General features: G+C 46.0%; 1 protein-coding gene and 1 pseudogene across 3 annotated transcripts in view; one reads left to right on the top strand and one right to left on the bottom strand.

Annotated features, from left to right (window-relative positions):
* TSPAN9 (tetraspanin 9) overlaps positions 1-22,623 on the top strand; it is a 204,296-nt gene that overhangs the window by 51,321 nt on the left and 130,352 nt on the right. The window contains exon 2 of one of the 3 annotated variants that reach the window (XM_045830502.1): positions 18,381-18,447. The exons of the other annotated variants lie outside the window; for them this stretch is intronic. The gene's annotated coding sequence lies outside the window, so the exon portion shown is untranslated. The remainder of the gene's footprint in view (positions 1-18,380; positions 18,448-22,623) is intronic. 3 annotated transcript variants of the gene reach the window in all.
* On the bottom strand, positions 2,798-3,237 carry LOC123813480 (annotated as a pseudogene).

Raw genomic sequence — 22,623 nt, 5'->3', positions numbered from 1 at the left:
TTTGCCACTGATTGGTGGAGGAGTATGGCCCTGGGCCCCCAAGCCTACTAGAGAGTTTCTGAAAGGAACCTGGGAGGGCACCTTGGGAGAAGATGAAGGGTTAGATTCAGAATGGGAAGTTGAGGAGAATTTTGGGGTATGATGATAAAGGGTCAAGGAAAGTGCAGGATTTCTTGGGGAAATTTGAATGAGGAACATTTATAGTTTGACATGGGAAGGGAAAGGGTAGTTGGAGTTCGCACTGGGGGGATGTCGGGACGAATCATCTTTGAGGCTCCATGGGCGATGGCACAAGGGAACGTCGGGTTCCTGGGAAAGAGCGAGGGGAAATGGGTGTGGTGGTGTGGGCCCGTGGAGGCTGGGAGGTTTATATGGCCAATGGAAGGCCAAAACAAAATTGGGGCTTCATTTGGGATATCAGAAGGAAACTTGGACATGTCTTGGGTAAGGACCAAGAGAGTTTAGGGTTTATTGGAAAAGGCCAAGGGAGATATTGGGGGTTAGTGGGAGAGGGCCATGGAAGTGTTGGGGTTCGCAGTAGAGGCCAAAAGAGCTTGGAATTCTGTGCAGAAGGCTGGAGGGGAGCCATGAAATTCATGATAAGGACTAAGGGGCTTTGGGTCCTTGCCAAAGGGGAAGTTACGGTTTTGTATTACACAAGGTGACCTAAGCTTCTGGTCTCTATCAGCTTTCAAATATCCTGTGTCATGAGAAAGTTTCAAAAAATCTTTCAACCTTTCCCCTGAAAACTTGCTCCTTGATGCCAAACCTTCTTTCCCCCAGTGTCCCCAGCTCTCTCAACCCAAGAGCTGTGTGCCCATGCTGTGGGAGCAGACAGGTGTCTTAGCTCAGAGCCCCAAAACCCCAGCCCTTCCCACTCGGGCTCCATGTGGCTTTTCCAGCCCACGCCCTCGGGACCTCCATCATGGTGGTGATGGATGTCCTGCCTGCCTCTAGAACATGCTGTGGTGGTTCTGGTGTCTGCCAGGTTTTCCCTTTCCCCTATCTGTCTCTGCTGCTTGGAGCCCCTCACACCCAGGGTGGCCTCTCTGTCCTCTGGTGCCTATGGCACTTCTGCTGGTTCTCCCATTTGCTCTTGGTTTGCACTATGGGTGGAGACAACTGTCATGTTCTGATCCGACTTCAGCGTGCATTCGTCTGTCTAACCTGACTGTGAGCACCTTAGATGCATGGCCTGGTAGTTCTGGCATTGTGTCTTAGTTGCTTAGGGAACATAAAGGTCTTGTTAGAAAGGCTTTGCTCTGAGTTGGGGCTCCCATCCTTAGCAGCCCCCCTTTCCCAGCTGGGCCCAGCTCTGCTCCATGGCCCTTTCAGGGCAGTTCTTCCCTTTCCGCTTTGCAGGGACAGCCCCACATCAGAACAAGTCACCGCCCCTGAGTGAGCAGCTTCCTACAACTTGGGTTTGAGGACCCCACCCCACTTTGCTCAGCAGTGGACTTCCTACAATTCACCCCTTGAGAAAACTCATAGCTTCTCTCCTTGGAACTGGAGATTTTCTACTATGCCCATGTCCACTTTCTCCATCTGGTCCTTGCTCTGGCCCTTCCAATGTGGCCAGCAGGTGAACTGCAAGATTAGGTATCAGGTATTATGGTAAGTACTTACCATGGATCTGTGCTCACAGGAATCCTATGCGATGGGGGCATTTCACTGATGAGGAACTTGCCTAATGTCACACACATTTTAGAGTCTTTGAGCGGGCCACTGTTTTGCCCTACTGCTTCTGTGTGAATGCTGCATGGCCCAGATGCCCTGATGGGGAGCCTGCTGCCTGCCACTCCCCTGCCCTGGCCTTTATTTTGGAGCACCTGTGGAGCACCCCTCCCATCCACGTATACCGACCTGCCCTCCCAACAGCTGAGTCTCCCCTTCCTCTCTGACTGGGGTTCCCTTTCTCGGAAACTGGGTTTGGTTCAGGTTGGTTTCCTCAGCGTGGACTGGCCCCCTGCCTGCTTCTGCCTTCTTCCCTTCCCTGAGAAGGCCTGAGACTGTTCCCAAGCTGGTCCTAGCTGTAGGAGAAGGGCTGTGGGATGAAAGGCGATATGTAAATGTAAGGCGATGATTATTTATTTGACAGGGACAGCTGCCTGTGGTGAAGAATGTAATCTAGTAATCCTTTCGCGAAAATTGGATCCGAGGCTCAGCACACTGCCTGAAACAGCAAGAGGCCACCCCCTGCCCCCCACCCTGCCCCTCACCCCACCATGCTCACACACTTCCCGGCATCCTGCTGTCCCTGCACTTGTGTGCCCTGTAGCATGTACATGTGTGGTGTACACATGACACACACCCTCTTTCTTTTGCTTTTTTGGCTTGTTGTTAACATCTTGTATAACCATAGTACAACTGTCAAAGCCAAGAAGTTAACACTGATGTAATGTTATTAACCAAACTATAGACTTTATATGGATTTTTTCACTAGTGTCCCTTTTCTACTTCAATATCCTACATTGCATTTAGTCATCAAAACTCTTTAGGTTCCTCCAACCTGTGGTAGATCCTTAGTTTTTCCTTGTTTTTCCTAATCTTGGCAGTATTAACAAATACTAATTAGTCACTTTGTAGAATGCCCCTCACTTTAGGTTTGGGCAGTGCTTTCTCATGGTGAGACTGAGGTTATGCATTTTTGGCAAGAACACCACAGATAGGATGCCACCTCCTTCTCAGTACCCCTTTTCAGTACCCCTTCTCAAGGGGTACATAATGTCAGTATGTCTTTTTTTGGGAGAACTTTATGGTTTTATTAACACAATACAATGTGTGTACAAGTTAGCTATTAATTTTCTTTGCTGTGCAGCCTGGCATTGGGATTGGTGACTCTGACGGCCAGCTGGGCTGCTCTGTCCACAGTGGCTTTGCAGTTCTTTGAGCAGACATTGTGAGCAGTCTCAGCACAGTGAAATCTGTTGCATATCAGCAACACTTCAGGCTCCTTGACTTTGTGGTCCAGGAACTTTGAAAAGCCACAGGGCAGGCACCATGTGCTTTGTTTTCTCCTTGCACCCATAACCAGTGTTGGGCATCAACATCTGGCCCTTGAATCTTCTGCTCATCCTATTTGTCAGTGCCTCTGGGTTTCTGCCGGTTGTGCTTAATTTTGACGTATTGGTCTGCCTGGTACCAGATGAACTTCTTGGTCCTCTTTTTGATGACCTTGGGCTTCATGAGGGGTCTGAGGGTGGCCATGGAGCTGAGTAGGAGATGGCTGCCACCTCCGTGGGCAGCTCCATGGATGGGAGCTACCTGTCTTATTACCAGTGATGTTAAACTCGGTCACTTGGAGAAGGTGTTGTTGGCCAAGTATCTTCTCTATAAAATTATTTTTCTCTTGATAATTAATAAATATTTTGTGGGAAGATACTTTGAGACTCTATAAATATCCTGTTCTTGAACTTTTAAGCATCGGTTTTAGCATCCATCAGTGGTTCTTGCCTTCAGCAGTTATTATTGTTGTGTTTGCCTAATGGTGATTTTCTGTTTCCCTCGTAACCTCTACCTTTATTAATTGGAATTCTTCTGGAAGGAAGAGCTGGTCCTTTCCTGCATTTATTTATTCGCTTACTTATTTTTATCATTATAGATTCAGAAATAGTTATATATTATAAAATATGTAGCCCTGGTGAACGTGGCTCAGTGGATTGAGCACTGGTCTGCGAACTGGAAGGTTGCAGGTTCGATTCCTGGTCAGGGCACATGCCTGTATTGCAGGCCGGGTCCCTGGTTGGATGTGTATGAGAGGCAACCAATTGATCTTGCACATGTTTCTCTCCCTCTCTTTCAAAAAAATGTAATATACAACAAAATGAATGTATATAATGTAATATATATCATGGATAGTTATTCTATTTTACTGACCATAGTTATAAATCAGTACCATAGTTGTTTTATTGTTTAGATTGTTCCACCTTGACCATTGGAAGCTTGTTCAGATTGGCTCCTGTGCCTTTTTAACATGACTTCATCTTCTTTTGAACACTTCCTTACCTTCTGGCACCACAAGATACTCCAGACCTATGTCATAGTTTTTTCTGTTACAGCCCTGAAATCAATCACTTCTCTAAGGAGTCCTGGTTCCATTGCTGGAGGATGGTGTTTAGAAACCAAGATCTAGGCACTGGGTGTGTTCATTGCTACTGGAGTTTCCTTACTTCCAGATCCTTGCAGAGAACACAGCTAGGAAATCTATGTATGCCAACTCATGCACACATACATACTTATGTTTATTTCTGTCTCTCTTTTATATTTATATTTTAAAGACCATGAGTTTGCACTGATTTTCATTTGCTTTTAATATGGCAGTTTGGGGGCTGGAGGGAACCTGGGAAATCAAATTCTCCCTTCATACATGATAGAGTCACTGAGAGGTTCGGCATTCTGGCTGAGGTGACCTGGCCAGTTGGAGGTGGATTTGGGGCTGTAACTTAAGACTCTGGGAGCTTAGGGTTATGTCTCCCCACTGTGACAGGCATCTCTGATTCCAGGGGCATCTTTTGGATATATTGGATTGAATAGTGTCTTCTCCCTCCCCTAAATTTGTATCTACTCAGAACCTGTGAACATGACCTTACTTGGAAATAGGGTCTTTGCAGATGTAATCAAACTAAAGTGAGATCATATTGGATTAGTGTGTACCCTAATCTGATGACCAATATCCTTCTAAGAGGGAAATTTGGACACAGAAACACATAAGAAGTAACACATAAGAAACATAAGAGGCAGAGATTGGAGTGATGCCCCTACAAACCAAGGAACATCAGGATTGCCAGCACCCACCAGAAGTGAGGAAGAGGCAAGGCAGCTTCTCCCTTAGAGTCTGTGGAGGGATCAGGGCCCTGTTAATGTCTTGATTTCAGACTTTTAGCCTCCAGAATATGAGACAATAAACTTCTGTTGTGTTAAGCCATGCTCTTTGTGGTATTTTGTTATGACAGCCCCAGGAAAGTCATGCAGCGGAGTTTCTAAGGGGTGTTGCTTTCCATTCTCTGCACAGATGTGAACAGCTCGTGCCAGAGTCCTCCTTAGTTGGTCCCTCTCTCTCACTGTTAGCCCTAGGCTGGGGCTGTGCCCATGGAGGTAAAAGTGGAGGTTTCAAGAGCATGTTAGCCATATTCAGGACTCTGCTTAAGTGAAGTTTGTGTTTTGGCCAAATTAAGACCGTTGGATTTGAACAATATCCAGTGATGATACTTGTCTCTTTTCCCTGAAACCTTTAGGTTACAAAGATGATGTGATTGCCTAATTACATTTCTTAGCATTTAGTTTGACTTCAAGTTTGTCTTCTTCTGCATCCTTGTATAGCTCGAGGTTGCCTCCTAGAAAATACACATCAACCTCATCCTGAAGCCTCCTTTACTCCCCTGCCCCCACGTGGGCATGGTGCACATCTAGCAGCCCTGGGCATCTTTGGTGGATGGTATGTGTGTTCACTACTTGCACAGTCAGGCTGAGACCACGCCTACCCTATACTTAACACCGCAATGTCTCATTCCCATCTAGAGGACTGAGATCACATCCGTCTTTCATCACTGGCTCAAGGGTCTCCCCTGTTGTGTCTTTCTTACCTGTGTCAGTCTGCAGTGCCTTTGCCCTATGTCCTTCATCTGGGAGTGCTCTCATTTGTGAAATTATCTTTGTATGTGAACTTGTTTTGACTCATTGACTTGATAGAGAGGTTTTCCAGGGCAGGGGCCCTGCTGTACCTAGAAACTACCCAACAGGGGTTTGTTATGGATTTTCTTCTTCTTTATATACCAGGGAAGAGATACTCCCATCTCAATACATCTTGCTGGGTTTGGGCTGAAGATTCTAAACTACTCCTGGGGAAACTGAGTCCCTGAAAAAAGAAGCAGGCCCGATACCACTGCATCCCAATAGCACACACACAGCAGGGTCAGGAATGGTAGGGACCAGGTGTCCTTAGCTTCCTATCAGTCCTCTCTGCCAAGATTATCCTGTCCTCCCTTTCCTCATTTTTCTGTCCAGATGGCTGGGGGAGGCATGGCTGGCATCAGCCAAGGTGATGTATGACCACATGGGGCTTAGAGCAGAGAGGGTGAGGACCATTAGGGGTGTCAGGCTGGGAAATCGGAAATTAAAGGCCTGTCGCCGTGGCCAGGAAAGCCTCCCCTGGTACGATGTTCTGAAATCACCTGCAGTGGGTTTCGTCAACATGGGCACAGGGGAAGGAAGGGTTCTTGGCAGGCGGGAGAGACAGATGGACTGCAGGCACTGGGCTTGGCCCTGCGAGTGAGCTGCAGGGCACTCAGGGCTTGGTGCTGAGCTTCCACTATCACACTCCTGCTGGCATTGTTATGAGAAACTTTCTCCACTTTGAAGTGCCCAGGCAAGCCAGTTGCCCTTCTAGGTTTCAGTCTCCTCATCTGTGAAATGAGCAGTCTGGGCCAGATGACTTTGAGGTCCCCTGGCCCTGACGTAGCCTACGTTTATAACCTGTGGTCGCCTGGAGCGTGGGGGTGGAGTTGTGGCTGATGGCAGAGGGGCAGACAGGGCCCAGGGTGCCCTACCAATGGAGGAGGACGGCTTTCCCAGATGTCTTAGAGCCCCGGGGGACCTGAGCTGGCACTGATGGCAGGGAGATGTCATGGAGATAATGGTCTCTGGAAAAGCAGAAAAGAGGACTTTTCTTTCTCCATAGTTCTTTGACAGTCCTTTTGCCATTCCATCCACCTACCCATCTTTCCTGCAGGTATTTACTGAGCACCTGTGGTGTGCCAAGTACTGTGTTCCTAGTGCTAGGAACACAGCTGTGAAAAAGACAAGTCACCGCATTTATGGAGCCTAAGGTCTAATTGAGGAAGACAGGTGTTAGACAAACAATTGCAGAAATAATTAATTACACTTGGAATAATTTCAAATGCCTCTGTGAGCTTCCTTTTTGCTTTTGCTTTTCTGTTCCCTCCACTGTCTTCCTCCTTTTCCTTCCTTCTCCTGCTCTACTGCTTTGTCTCTGAGGCCTTTCTTCCTTTCCAGTGCCAAGGCCTTCCTGAGATTCTGGGCTCTCTCAGGCCAGAAACTCAAAAATCCCTGGGTCTTGACCTTTGTCTTATGGGTTTGGAGAATTCTCTGGGGGAGGGGAGTGGTCTGTCCTTCCTGCCCCATCGCCTCTGAGAGGCTAATAGACTGTAAGCTTTGGAATTAGACTTCTCTGGGTTTGTGTTTAGACTGTGATCCTTACCAGCTTGCCCCATTCACTTACTTTCTCTGAGTCTTAGTTTTCTCATCTGGAAAATGGGTTTAACTATATTTACGTTGCAGGGTTTTATTTTGTTTTGTTTTGTTTTTTGTCAAATGGGGAAAAGTAAGTGAAAGTACCTTGGTGATGCCTTGAATATAGTAGGTGCTTGATTAAACCTAACTTTATCACCTCCCTCTGGGTTTGTAGCCAGATATTTTTGAGCCTGGGTTAGAGGCAGAGGAGCCCTGGCCCTTGGTATGTCATATTTCATCTGAAGCAGGCAGTAGGAGGGTAGCAGTGCTCCCTGCTCTGGGACAAGGTGCAGCTAGGGAAGGCCAGGAGTCCACCAGGGCCTGGACAGAATGACAAGCATCCCATGAATCCCAAAAATGAAGCATAGTGTGACAGCTGCCTGCTGCATCCTGCTGGGTGTTGGGGCCAGGAGACCCTCACTGAGGGGTGTGGCCTGAGCCGGTGGGCATGCTGCAGCCACCATCCTGGTGGTGTCTCCCTGAATCAATGGGAAATGGCCCCTCCTCCTCCAGGCTTGCTCCCCCTTCCCCCACTTCTTGTCCTTTTCCAGAATCAGTATGAGCCACCTGGGGCCTATTCTGCCTCTGTAGAGTGCTTCTTCTAGACCAGTGCTTCGGTGCTGGAGTTTCATTTTGCACTGTCCAATGCAGTAGTCATTAGTTACATGTGGCTATTGAGGGTTTTAAATGTGGTTAGTGCACCTGAGGCACTGAATTTTGATTTTATTTCTTTTTAACTAATTACAATGTAAACTTAAATGGCCACATGTTGGTAGTGGCTGCCATATTGGACAGTCCTAGTCTACACCAACAATTTTTTCTTTTAATTTTTAAGAAAGATTTTATTGAGGACTTCTGGCAAGATGGAGGCACAGGTGGACACACAGTACCTCCATGCACAACCAAGATTAGAACAACAACAATTTAGAGGTAGAATAACACCCAGAGCTGATAGAGAATTTATCCGAATGGAAGTCGGACAGCCAAGAAGTTGAAATAGACCCGTTCATCCAGACCCGTAGGAGGGGCGGAGAGGAGCAGCTGGGCACGGGTTGCGGAGTGCAGAGAACAGGGAGAACTGGGCGCATGAGGCAACCCCGAGCACGTAAGGCATCTGGGGTGCACAAGATCGCAGCGGGTGTATCCTGAGTACGCAAGCGGCAGTTGGCGGACCCAGTGAGGTGGAGATTGTGGACCAGGGCAGAGCGCGCAACCCAGGATCCCAGAGAAGGGACTGAGGTCCCAGGAGAACGGAACTACTGCCATTGTTCCCTCCCTCCCCTGCCCCCACATACAATGTTACAATCCAGTGACTGGGGTGCCCAGCCCCGGTGAACACCTAAGGCTCTGCCCTTCACTGTAACAGGAACGACCAGACCAAAAAAAGAGAGAGAGAGAGAGAGAGAGAGAGAGAGAAACATGTCTCAAACAGAAGAACAGATCAATGTCCCAAGACTCATCCTTTTGAGTGACTAAGAGATAGCCAGTCTGTCAGATGCACAGTTCAAAACACTGGTGATCAGGAAGCTCACAGAATTGGTTGATTTTGGGCATAAATTAGATGAAAAAATGCAGGTTACCATAAAAGAGATGAAAGAGAAGATTTATGGAGATCAATAGTGATGGGAAGGAAACTGGGACTCAAAACAATAGAGCGGACCAGAAGGAAGAAAAAAACAACCAAACAGGAAAGAATGGAGAAATAAGAATTCATAAAAGTGAGGAGAAGCTTAGAAACCTCCAGGACATCTTTAACTGTTCCAACATCCGAATTATAGGGGTACCAGAAGGGGAAGAGGAAAAGCAACAGATTGAACACATATTTGAACAAATAATAAAGGAGAACTTCCCCATTCTGGCAAAGGAAATAGACTTCCAGGAAATCCAGGAAGCTCAGAGAGCCCCAAAGAAGTTGGCCCCAAGAAGAAACCCACCAAGGCACATCATAATTACATTAGCCAAGGTAAAAATGAAGGAGAGAATCCTAGAAGCAGCAAAAGCTAAGGGGACAGTTACCTACAAAGGACTTCCCTTCAGACTGTCAGCTGATTTCTCCAAAGAGACCTTACAGGCAAGAAGGGGCTGGAAAGAAATATTCCAAGTCATGAAAGACAAGGACCTACATCCCAGATTACTCTATCCAGCAAAGCTTTCATTTAGAATGGAAGGGCAGATAAAGTGCTTCTCAGATAAGGTCAAGTTAAAGGAGTTCATCATCACCAAGCCCTTATTTTATGAAATGTTAAAGGGACTTATCTAAGAAAAGAAGATACAGAAAAAAAACATGTATAGTAAAAGGACAGCAAACTCACAATTATTAACAACCACACCTAAAGCAAAACCAAAAGGAACTAAGCAAACAACTAGAACAGGAACAGAACCACAGAAATGGAGATCACATGGAGGGTTAGCAACAGGGGAGTGGGAGGAGGAGAGTGGGGAAAAGGTACAGAGAATAAGTAGCATAGATTGTAAGTTGAAAATAGATAGGGGGAGGTAAGAATAGTATGGGAAATGTAGAAGCTAAAGAACTTATAAGTATGACACATGGACATGACTAAAGGGGGGATACGGGTGGGAGAGGGTGTACAGGGTGGAGGGGAGTGAAGGGGGGAAAATGGGACAACTGTAATAGCATAATCAATAAAATATATTAAAAATAGAGCAGAGAGCAGAAAAAAAGATTTTATTTATTTATTTTTAGAGAGAGGAGAAAAGAGGGAGGAACACATCAATTGGCTGCCTCTTGCACCCCCCCCCCCCCAATTGGGGACCTGGCCCACAACCCAGGCATGTGCCCTGACCAGGAATCAAACCAGTGACCTTTTGGTTCATAGGCTGGTGCCCAATTCACTGAGCCACACTGGCCAGGACCGCAGCAAAGGTTTTTACTTGCAGTGTTGTCACACACCGCTGAGTCACCTTTGGTATGAGGTGTATTATGACTAATTTGCTCTTGGTAAGAAATCACTGCACTGTGTGGATAGTTTACATGTGTTGGGGGCATGGTTTGTCAGATAAAGGGCTGGTGCTTGGGAATCTGGTCTGGGCATGTTTGGAGTTCGAATGTAGGGTCTGGATAGGAGAGTATGAGGGGAGAAGCCTTGAGGGCCTAATTTATCTAGAGACACTGTAGAACCAGGGAAGGTATTTTGAGCAGCCATTCTGCTCAGCGGAAAGGGATGAAGGGGATACATTTCATGAGTTGATTTTATAGGAGCTGGAGGAGATGTAAGAGACCCTCTAGCCTAGTGTGCTCATTTTACAGATGAAGAAACTGGGGCCCACAGCCATCATTACCTATCATGGACTAGAATCTGGTTCTTCCACTTTTAAAAGTAGATATTACCATTCTCATTCGGTAGACAAGGCAACCAGAAATCAGTCATGAAACTTTTTAGCGGAACCAGGGTTGATCCCAAGTCTATCAAGAGTCACAAATGTCATCTGTGACAGAACCCATGTCCGCTGACCATCAGGCCAAGACTCCTCACTACAGATTGCGGCCTCACCTTCCCCCATGTCGGGCTTCTACCTCAAGCACCCATGGCCTTTGAGAGGCCACTGTTGGTGAGGGCTCAGGTCCCTAGTGGAGGGGTGTGGAATGTTTGCATGAGGCATGCCTGTGGCAGTGTGGGGCTGCCTTCTGCAGGGCCTGGAACCACAGGGGCAACCACACTACTGAGTGACCCTGCTATTTGTGGAATCCAGACACCTGCCTACTTGATGACCAAGAGGGGCACGGAGCAAGATCAGAGAGGAGCTGAAGGCTCACGTTCTAGTTCTGAAAGCAAAGTGCACAGAGATCTGTCCCTCTCCTTCCTCTCCAGCTCTGGTGGGGACTCTGCCCAGGCGGAGGAGGGGCCCTCCTTCTATCCAGCTGTTGTCCACCTTCCTCCCCTCCGGGCTGCAGCTGTTCAGCTCTATCACTTTCATCCAAGGCTGGGTGGAAAGAGGCGGGTGAGGGATAAGGGGGCCTCTTGGGCATGTTGGCCAGGTGACTTTGGTTTCTGCCTCTAAGAGGTGACTTCCATTGCTGAGGGAGAGGGCTTAGGATGGTGTCTGTCCCAGCTCCTGGGTGGTGGGGTGTGGGTGTCTCAGCCTTTAGACTCTCAGCATTAGTTCCTCCAGGAGGGCCACTCTTTTATGGAAAGGAATAGGAATAGTTAAATCCTTTCTTCATCTCTTGGGATTCAAACTGTCCTAACTCTCTTCCTTTGCTTGGCGCTTCTTAGCTTTGCTGTAATATTCATGAATGAATGAATGAATGGCACTTCCCAATCTCTAGGACAGGGGGATGATGGGCACAGGTCTGACAGGAAGGGGATGGGGTCCTTGTTCCTTCTGGCCTGATCATTTGACATTCTTGAGACTTTGTGGTTGGGGTTCACACTCAGGGTGTACCTCGTGTGAGCTGTCAAATGACAACTGTGTCTGGCCTGCAAGTCTGGGCAGGAGGCATAGAGATGTTAGTCCTGGCATCAGCATTGCCTGCAGCCAAACATGTGTCTGGCTCTGTTGTCTGTCTGTCTGTCTGTCTGTCTGTCTCTATCTTCAGAAATCTACCTGAGGCCCCAAAGGCTCTGCTACCTTACCTTCCCCAGGAACTAAAGGGAGAGGTAAGAAGGGGAATTAGTACTCTTTCTTGGGCAGACCTCAATTTGCCAACCTCCAGAATGGGGGAAACATTGTTGCCCCGTTTCAGTCCAATAGGTAACAGCATCACAGCATAAAAATTGATCTTAGGTTTTTGAAAAAGAAGCTGTAGAGAGAGTCACTTATTTTGTTTTTATTTCTTAGCATCATTCAGTCCCAGCACACAACTGAATGGGTGTTAGCCAAATAATATACATTAGTGATTCCAGACTGGCTTTGAATAAGAGACATCTGGGGAGCTTTTTAATAATTCAGACTCCTAGGCCCCCAGCCCAGATCTTCCGAGTCTGAAATTCTGGGAGTGGGGCAGGAAGCTGTATTGGGAAAAGCTTTCCAGATGATTTCAGAGCAAAGTTAGGTGTGGGGAGGTCCAACTCATCTACTTTTGAAGAGAAATATGGTGAGCAAATACTTGTGTTTTCTTCTGAGGCATGCCTGACTTTGAGGAGCATCTGTTTGTGCATTCATTCATTGATATATTCATTTAGGCAGCCGACATTGAGTGTCTGGTGTGCCAGATGCAGCTCTAGGCAGAGGACTGCAGGCAGAATTTGGTGGAGTATTCTGCCCTCAGGGAGTGCATAGCCTGTGGGGGAGACAAGAACACCAACAATTATAATAACATTTGAAAGGTGGGGTGTTGGCGATACTCATGGAGGGCTACTACCTTTGGCATCAATTCCTTTGCCAGTGTTACAGGCTTATTTACACTTTTTATGTGTATTTGAACAGGAAGGGACCTTAGCAAGTATCTCAGTCACCCCTTATTCTTACACAGGGAACAGCTGGTGCCTAGAGAGACTAAGGCCACCCGGTGAGCTATCTTTTGTTGATGCTGAGGGAGGGGGCTGAGGTAAGGAGGGTTTACTTCTAGAAAAACTGTATCAAGAAATCCCACATGGAGCATGGTATATCTGGGCTCTGGAGGTGCATACAGACATAGCATCGGTCACGTGACTGAGGGTGACTCAGATTTGCAGATTTCTTGTCTACAATATTAGGATAATATACCCACTTTGTTGCAGCTTATTAGGATTGGAGATATTATATGCTTGGTCCATGCTAACTGCTCAATTGATGCTAGTTTTTCTGCATCACTTACTTTCATCTCTTAAGTGAGGACAGCATTTTTTTTTGGTTCCAGTTTTCTGAGCTTTCCTTCCAGCTGGAGGTTGCCTTCCCACTTAAGGGCTGATTTCAGGGTGCCAAGTTTCAGGCATTGCAGGAGAACATTTGCTACCCCTTCCTTACACTGGGCCTGGCCTGGCCTGGCCTTGGGGGAGTCCAGCCCCCTCTTGAGCCTTTTAACTCAATACTCCCTGCACAGCCCCATTCAAATCGCTGGAGCACTCTGCCTTATTTCTCAGTCAGGTTTCTTCATCCAAGCCTCTGTCCTTCCGCTCGCTCCACATTAAACTCCTGTCAACATTTTTTCCCAATGAAGTTCTTCCTCCCCCGGCACAGTCCCCAGTCTCCAGCTGGCTTCTCTAGCCAGGGACACAATTGGATTGCAATTGTGAGCATTTCCTGGAGATCAGGTCCCTGGAGAGCTATAACAGTCCAGGAGTGTTTCTGGCCACCTATTCCTGTGGTTAGTGGAGGCTGTGCGGCCAGCACACGCTCACACCCGCAGAGCTGGGGAGCACGCATGCGTGCCCGCAGCTTTCAGGGAGGCCAGCCTTTGTATTGCATTACCTATGTCACTAGTTTCTGGCTGCCAGTTTAAATTTCTTAAACGGATTTTCTGATTACAGGCTCTGGAGGGGTCCCTCCCCCTGGGCCCCCCCCACTGTACGTAATTGGGCACGGAGCCCTTGTGGGGTGGATTTGGGTAATGGCTAGGCTGCATTCCTCCCATTCTTTTCTCACAGGAAAAAGTGCCTGGAAACAACCCTCTGTGGGGATTGCTTACAGGAGGAGGGGCCAGCTTCAGCCACTGGCCTTCACATTTGGTCCCTCTTGGCCCTCTCCAGCCTTTCCCTACCATTTCCCCTTGAGGCAGATGCTACCAGCTGGGTAGGCACAGGGGTTGCAAATGCTCTTCAGTGGGTTTAAGGACCTGACCAGATGGGCCACCTGCTTCCCACCCTTGCTTGTTTGGATTATGACCCCATTCCTCGGGACTTCCTCTATAACCACAAATACTGAACAGGATAGGGCAGCAATACATGAAATTTCCCTCCCTTCCTCCTTTCTTCCTTTTTTAAAATTTTTTATTTAAATAAAACCAATGTTTGGAATTGAAAAGTAGAAGACTAACAATCGAGTGTAAGTGGATTTCCCTGCAAATGGGATGCCCTGCTGGGTTCGAGTGTGAGTCATAGCAGGGAATCTCTCCCTGGGGAGTCAGATCTGATTGGAAAGTGTATGTAAGGAAGTTTCTCTTTCTGTTTTCCAAGGTACCAGCTCTCTCTCACAGTTTACAAAAAGGCAGCTGCCACCTAATGTCCCTCAGCACTTGGCCATCAGGGGGCCACCATGGGGTTAGATCTTCTGGTTGTCCATGTGGCCTACTCAGCTCCTCCCTTGCCTGCCTGGCCTCTGCTACAGCATTTGGCCTGGTGGCCATGGTGGCCCCCTCCTTTTAGAACGTGCTTTGGTGGTCATCCTGTCCTTTGACACTCCTGCCTCCCTTGGTGAGCAGCCTCTTCCCTGGACCTGGGTCCTAAGTCTCCACAATGGACACAATGAAACGTGAGTTGAAAGATAGGGCTGCTGGTGTGGCAGCCTCCAGCCTGGAGACCCCCAAGAGTCTCCTCCTTATTTCATACACATCAGAAGGTAGGGACTGAGACCATCACACCCAGAGATAGAGCAGCAGAGGGCCACACAGAAAGGGTGGGTTGTGGGCAGTGTCTGCTCAGTGAGGAGGACTCAACTTCCTTTTGTAGTGTGTGCATGTGGGGGTGGTGGTGGTGGTACAGGGCGTGCCTTCTTTGAAGCCCCCACCTCAGCAGACTGATTTGTGACAAAACCTTTACCTCGTATCTACCCTCCATGGGACTCCAAGAAGGCCCTGAGCGAAAGAGACATTTCCTGCCTACCACTCATCATTATCTGGTTTGGGATTGTGCTTGCTATTATAGGGTCAGGAGTGGCTGGGCATTTAAAAAATACTCATTGTGTAAATAATTTTGTACAATAAGAGTACAAATCAAAGAAGTAGGGGAAAAAAGACGCCTCACAAACCTGCCAGCACAACAAATCAACTTACCATTTTCTATGATGTCTTCAGTTTGTATTTACTTGCAAACATAATTTTCACATGGTTATTGTCATAATGTAGATAGAATTTTGCATTCTATTTCCTTTTTTCAGTATTCTACCACAGCCACATAATAATCACAATTAGACTTTTAAATGTCTACACAGTAATCTAGTACTTATCCATTTTCCCATTGTTGAACATTTAGCTCGTTCACACTTTTTAAACCTACCTTACAGGTACTGCATTAATATACACCAATATATTATATTAGTAATATATGCGTGTATATATTAGTAATGTGTATGTGTGTGTATATGTCTTTTTCTTTCTCATTTTTTCTTTCTCCTCCATTTGTATTATTTTCTTAGGATGAGATAAGAAGCCAGACATTCATCCTGAAGTATGGGAGATCTCATTCTAGGTTGTTAAATACCAGCTAGAAGTCAGGTGCCTGAGAACAGCCACAGGAGTAGCTCAGATCTTGGTATAAGTCTGTCCTTACAAACTACCTGGGAGTGAGTTAGGCTGCAGAGTCTCTGTTTTAAAGGCTGGTAACCTAGGTGCTGGCTGGCTAGCTCAGTTGCTAGAGCATTCTCCTGATATACTAAGGTTGCAGGTTCGATCCCTAGTCAGGGCACATACAGGAATCAGCCAGTGAATGCATAAATAAGGTGAACAACAAATTGATGTTTCTCTCTCTTACCCTTCTTCTCTCCCTCCCTCTCTCTCAAATAAATAAATTAAAAAAAAAAGGCTGATTCTACATTTTTGCTGTGGCTCAGATTCTGAAACCTGCCGGCCTGGGTATGTAGATTTTGACTGTATGGTTTAATTCATTCATGATTTCCCTAGGTGCACTCCCCCATCTGACCCCATTCAAAACAAGAAAAATAAATCTGGCTTTCATCCTCAGGGATGTTATGTTCTGAAATGACCGCATGCTTACCCATTCAATTATATTCAACCAGACTTTATGCAAAGCTGAAAACTCAGGTGAGTGAAATGGGTCAGAGTGGTGGGCCTGTGACGGATCAAAGCCATGTGCCCCATCTGAGGGCCTACCTGCTGTTCAGGTCCAGCTGATTGTTGCCATACCAAAATGTGAGCCTGGTATTGCTGGATTTCCATTTTTTGAGGGAAGCATGAGTGCCTGATTTTGGGGTAAAATATCCTGTTTTTAACTGTTGGTGACTAATTTTAAAAAGTTTAAAATACGGTGGAGACCAAACAAAGCATACCTGTGTTTAGGGTGCCCAGTTTGTGGCCCTGCTTTGTGTATCATGCATAAATTGATATGCTGGGCATTTTGGGGTGTAGAAGACCTATTTGGGAACATAGACCTATAAAGGTAACAAAAATTATGGAGAGAGAAATGACTTGCACACAGAATCACAACCTGAAGTATTATATGATGGGTGACACGAGTGAGACAGAGGGCATGCTGCTCTGGAAATGCTCAGGTGGGGACGGGTGATTCTGTTCTGAGGATCTAGGAAGTCATCATGAGAAGGCCACTCCTGCAGTTAGAACTAACTGCGACATTGTGAAGACTTAGTCTCTGTACACCCTTCCAGTCAGTGATGAGACTGGGTGTCTGTGTCTGTCTGTCTCAAGCAAGAGACAAAACTTCTTTTTCTAGCTCCTCTGGCAAGTCCTTTGAGAGGAGCTAGGCTCCCGACGAGAAAGGGCTGGAAGCGTGGAGTTGGAACTGGAGATATTGGTTAGGTGTGTGCTGAGTGAATGGCTTTTCCTCCATTTTCCCATCTGTGCAGTGAGGAAAATTGTCCCCCATGAGCACTTAGAAGTATTTATTGTAGGCACATTGGAGGCAGAGTTGCCAAGGCTCATCCTCCCCTTTATCTTTCCTCTGAGGGCTGTACAGAAGATAAAGGTGTTCCGAACTCCTCAGGTAGGAGAAGGGGCTTGAAGATGCCAGCACTGCTCCACAGTTTCCCCAGATGACAGCTGTGACGTACGAGCCTAGAGATACTTAAGATATATGACTTGCTAGGGAAATAAACACCCTGTGTTATTTATTATTTATTAGAAAACAAAGCTTTCTTCAGCTGGGAGGTTTCAGATCACTGACAATGTCAGCTTCAATTTTCCTTTGTTAATAACATGTCGATGTCCTTCCCAGATTGTGTCAGGAGCATCAAGATGTTAGTCTGGGTGCGCCTTTGGCATGTGAGGACTACACAAAGAGGAAGGGAACGGAATCGAAGAATCGAAACATTGTGCAGTGTCTGGGCCCAGATCTTTTTTTTTAATAGTTCATTTTTTTATCATATATTTTTTTCATTGCCATTTATCCCCCCAATACCCTCTTCTACCCCTACCACTGCCTTTCCCCCCCACAATGGGCCCAGATCTTGAGAACAACAGTAAAGAACAGAGACCTTCTTGGTGCTGGGCACCCTGCCAGGGGCTTAATTTACATTCTCTCAGATAATGCCCTCCAGGACAGGAGAATGAGGGGCAGCAGGTGGGGAACCCCTTTGTTCAGGAGGAAAGGTGTTGATGGAGATGTCCACTGTCTTCTGATGGGGTAGACTCTTGGATTTTAGAATCACGGGGAGACTTGAACTTTCCTGCTAAGAGTCTAGTGGAATCCATGGGCTGACAGCATCCTGGAGGAAGTGACAGTGGGTCAGCAGCGGTGGAAGGGGTGGGATGCTAGGCTGGGCTAGTTGGGAGGGCTTTCTGGAGGAGAAGGGCCTGGAGCAAGGGCCCCAGCTGAGGTGAAGTCTAGCTGACTTAAAGGCCACCCCATTTTGACCTTGTGTAACTACATTATTGGTAAGGACAATAATATAATACCCTTGCAGTATTGAGTATGAATTTTCCCCACTGAGCTTCATGGCAAGCAGGTGAGGGTGCGGAGAGCAGATTTTATTATTTTCACTTAATTCACATACGTGTGGTTTAGTTTAAGAACTGGGATTTTGAAGGTTGACAAATCTGGGTTTAAGCATAGCCTTCTGAACTGGACTAGTCTATTTAACCTCTGGACCCCAGTTTCTCCATCTGGAATATGGTGAGGGACTAATACTGCATTGGATGTTCCATAAGGGATAAAACCTAAAATTGTCCTTGTCACATAGTAGACACTACAGCACTAATAGTAGCTGCTGCTGTTAGTGCAGACTAAGAAACTGGGGTATAGAGAGGTTGTATCTTGCACAAAGTCACAAAGCTGGTAAAGGAAACAGCCAGGGCTTGAACCAAGGCCTCCTGACTACTTATGGTGTTTGCCCTCCCTGATCAGGTGGACGCTTGTCAGACAGCAAGAAGGCAGGCCCTGCAGCCGTCCAGGATGCGTTTATGCCTGAATTGTAAGTTATGGGCTATGTCCCTGCATTAGGTATGATTATAGGGTGCTGACAGAGCAGTACGCCCTGTTAAAAACGATTAGTGAAAACGTGCCAGGGCTTTTGTTCACCAAGCAACTCCATTGTGTTTCTCTCCTCTTCCTCACCCCTCCCTTTACCTTATAAAAAAAAAAAGAGGAGAAGAAATGGAAAAGATGAAGGGCTGTCAGCACACGATCATAACATGGGCCCTAGGAGTTGGCAGCTTTTCAGTGTGCAGAGACTTCCCTCCCCTGCTTGCTTTCCTCAAATTTTTGCTTTCCTAAGTCTAATTAAGATCTGTGAGTCCCCCTAAAAGCAGGGAGCTCTCTGCTTCCCTGTCTCTCATTGGCTCTTTCCCTTTAGTTCTGTTACCAGCCTCCTCTGTCCTGTGAATGCCTCAAACAGGAACTATTCAAGTGGCCATCCAGTCCAACTGCTGGCTGTGGGTGGAGCCACCTTTCTCTAACACTCCTCAGGTGCTGTCACACTCCTGCTCCAGAACCTTCAGCAATTCCCGGTTACTTTTCTCAGGTCCATGCTTCTAAGTGTAGAATGCAAGGCTCTCCAGAATCTGACCTCAGCCTACCTTTGTTTTGCTATCCCCCACTGCTCTTTGTATAAAGCATATACATCCACTGCCCCGGCCAACATAGTATTTTCTGAACCAGTCTGGAAATTACCTGCCTTTGGTCATGTGCTTCCTTTTGCTTGAAAAGCCCTCACCCATGTGGAATGAGGCCCACTCTTCAGGGATTAGCTGAAGTGCCAACTCTTCTGTAAACTACATCTTGCTTAAGAACATGCTCCTCTTTCACCTGGCACACAACAGATATGGAATTAATGTATAATTTGCGCAAGGATGCTCTGCTTGTCACTGTGCACATCTCTTCCAGGGCCTCCTCAGAGTTTTGCTGTCTGTCCCCCTTCTTCCACAAGCTGTGGAGCGTATTTACTCCTTAATTGCATATGATCTAACTTCTTAGGCATTTTTCTTTTTAAGTATAAAGTTGTCTTGCTTTTGCCATCATTGTCTGTTCAGTTTGAGTCCTAGAGGCTAAGGTGGCAGGAGGTTGTAGTAGAGAAAGAACTAGGTGTGGAGTAGGAGCTGTGAATTCTACTCCCAGTGCTGCCTCTGACCAACCACAGGTTGGGGCAGGTAAGGAGTTCTTCTTTTCTGGGCCTCAGTTTCCTTTTTGTAGAGCAATGGGTTGTACTATGTAATGTCTAGGATTTATGGATGGGATTTTTAAAAAGTTGTGTTGAGATATAATTCACATACCATAAAATTCTCCCATTGTTATGGGCTGAGTTCTGTGCCCCCGACCCCAATTTACATGTTGAAGGCCTAACCCCTTGTACCTCAAAATGTGACTATTTGGAAGTAGAGTCTTCAAAAAGGCAATTAAGGTTAAATGGAGTCATTGTGGGGGCCCTAATCCAGTATGACTAGTCCTTTAAGAGGAGATTAGGACACAGATATACAGAAGAAGGACCACGTGAAGACACAGGGAGAAAAGAGCCATTTACAAGCCCAGGAGAGAAGCCTCAGAATGAAACTAAACCTGCCAACACCTTGATCTTGGAGTTCTAGCCTCCAGAATCATGAGAAGATGAATTTCTGTTGTTAAGCCACCCAGTCTGTGGGACTTAGCTATGGCATTCCTAGCCAACTAACACACTCATTTCATATACAACTTGGTAGTTTATGTTCACAGAGTTGTATAACCATCAGCATAATCTATTTTTGAACAGTTTATTACTTCCCAAAGAAACCCCACACCCATTAGCAATCACTCCTCATTTCCCCCAATCCTCACTCCATCTCCACCCCTGGGCAACCACTAATCTGTGTTCTGTTTCTATGGACTTATCTATTCTGGACACTTCTTATAAGCGGGGTCTTTTGTGACTGACTACTTTTGCTTAGCAGAATGTTTTCAGTGTTCATCTATGTTGTAGCATATGCCAGTGCTTCATTCCTTTTTATTGCTGAACAATAATTCATTTTGTGGGCATGTCACCTTTGTTTATCCATTTGTCACTTGATGGGCATTTGGGTTATTTCAATTTTGGGGGCTATTATGAATAATGCTGCAATGAAGATTTGTGTACTAGTTTCTGTGTAGACATGTTATCATTTCTTTTGGTTATATAACCAGGAGAGGAATTGCTAGGTCATATGATAACTCTATATTTAACTTTTTGAGTAACCACCAAACTTTTCCAAATGGCTGTACCATATTACGTTCCCATTAGCAATATATATAAAGGATTCCAGTTTATCCACACCTTTGTCAACACTTGTTATTATCTGTCTTTTTGTAGCCATCCTTGTGGAAATGAAATGGTATCTCATTGTGGTTTTGATTTGTATTTCTCTGATGAGGAATAATGTTGAGCATCTGTTCATGTACTTATTTGCCATTTGTATATCTTCTTTGGAGAAATATTAATATTCTTTGCCTACTTTAAAAACTGAGTTATTTGTCTTTTAATTATTGAGTTGTAAGAGTTCTTTATATATTCTGGACATAAGCTCCTTATCAGATACATGCTCTGCAAATATTTTCTCATATTTTGTGGAATGTCTTTTCATTTTCTTGGTGGTATTATTTATAGCGTGAAAGTTTTTAATTTTAATGAAGTACAAGCTATCTAATTTTTCTTGTATATTTTCATGGCTATTAAGTGATTTCTTTTGAGTTAATTTTTATGTATGGTGTGAGGTCTGGGTCCAACTTCAGTTTTTACGTGTGGATGTCCAGCACCATTTATTGAAATGGATGGGATATTAAAGGTCAGTAGGAGCAGCCCATCATCTGAGGAGGAGGTATGGACAACTAGTGTGGAGTCTGGGCTGGGGAAAATGCTCTTGGTTGCCTTTCCCTTTTCTCATACAATAGCACCAACATGCAGCTCCCAGCCCCTTTGACAGTCTTTTGTATTGAGATTATGTAATTCTGTGCTTGTTTAACTTGCTCTTCACAACTTCCAGAATGGTGTTTTATGTGTCTGGATGCTAAATAATTGATTCTGGTGGTGGTGAAGGTCAGGACAAGAGCATGTAGGCTTCCATCATAGCAAGGGTGTTCCTGAATTGTGAGACCTGCTGGAACCAATAGCAGAGAAGTTATCAACTCACCTACCTGAAGAGGTATTTGATGCCCCGGAGTCCAGTTGATAGGGGCATTGCAGGCTCTTGATTGGACTGGGGGGAGATGATAGTGACAGCTGAGATCAGAGGTGATGGATGTTTGCAGAGAAAATGGTAAGAGGGCATTTTCAACAATTTGGCTCATTTAATTCAATTCTGCTTTCAGGCCAAAGGAGAACCATTTCCTTTCCCCTCAGCATCTTTTCAACAGAGCTAAGAAGACCCCTGGGTAGATTAGGTAGATTAAGGGATGTTTGTGAGACAAGTCATAGTTATACCATGTTCTATGCTACATATTCCCCTTCTCTCCCAGGCTTCAAAGCACCATCTTCTCCACCATGAGAGCTGAGGCAGACATGGAACCCCCTGGTAGCCTGCTGGGTAAGAGTGCCAGTGGGAAGGCAGTGGGGACCTCAGAGGACACAGACCTTCTACTTCCTCCCACTGTTGAAAGGATGGGATTGGGAGGGTCTTGGTAGTCACTGATAAATCTCTCAGGTAGGGCCCCAACTCTTCTCCAGGCTCATTCCTATCCTCTTCCATGGTCCCTGGCTCCAGTCACTGCAGACCATGGCCATTGCTAGTTTGTTGCCTTCACCTCTACATCTTTAGCACATGGAAACTGCCTGGCTCATCTATGAGCCATTGTTGAATGCATGGTTGAATGAATGGATGAATGAATGCTTTTCTACCTTGAGATCAGCCTGTTCCTTTTACTTCATTCTGCATTGCCCTTTGGCTGCCTTTCAAAGCCTATCAACCATTTAAGGTCCAGCTTAAATATCTTGTCCATAAAGCCTTACTACTCCTTGCCCCCGTAATTGAATATGATGATTTTCTTCTCTTTTTAATCTTGTATTCATTGTGTTTTTACCTCTGTTTTGCCACTTCCAACATCCTGCCCTGAGATAAAATACTGTGCGATGTCTAAATCCCAGAATTGAAACACAGGGCATGAGACAGGGAACATACTTTTTTCATTTTGTATTTACTGCCTTTCTCCT

The sequence above is a fragment of the Phyllostomus hastatus genome, unplaced genomic scaffold, assembly GCF_019186645.2.
Source record: "Phyllostomus hastatus isolate PE091 unplaced genomic scaffold, TTU_PhHast_1.1 phas_contig_152, whole genome shotgun sequence".
Lineage (NCBI taxonomy): Eukaryota > Metazoa > Chordata > Mammalia > Chiroptera > Phyllostomidae > Phyllostomus > Phyllostomus hastatus.
Note: the sequence above shows the minus strand (reverse complement) of the source record. Positions and strands in the feature narration are given on the sequence as shown.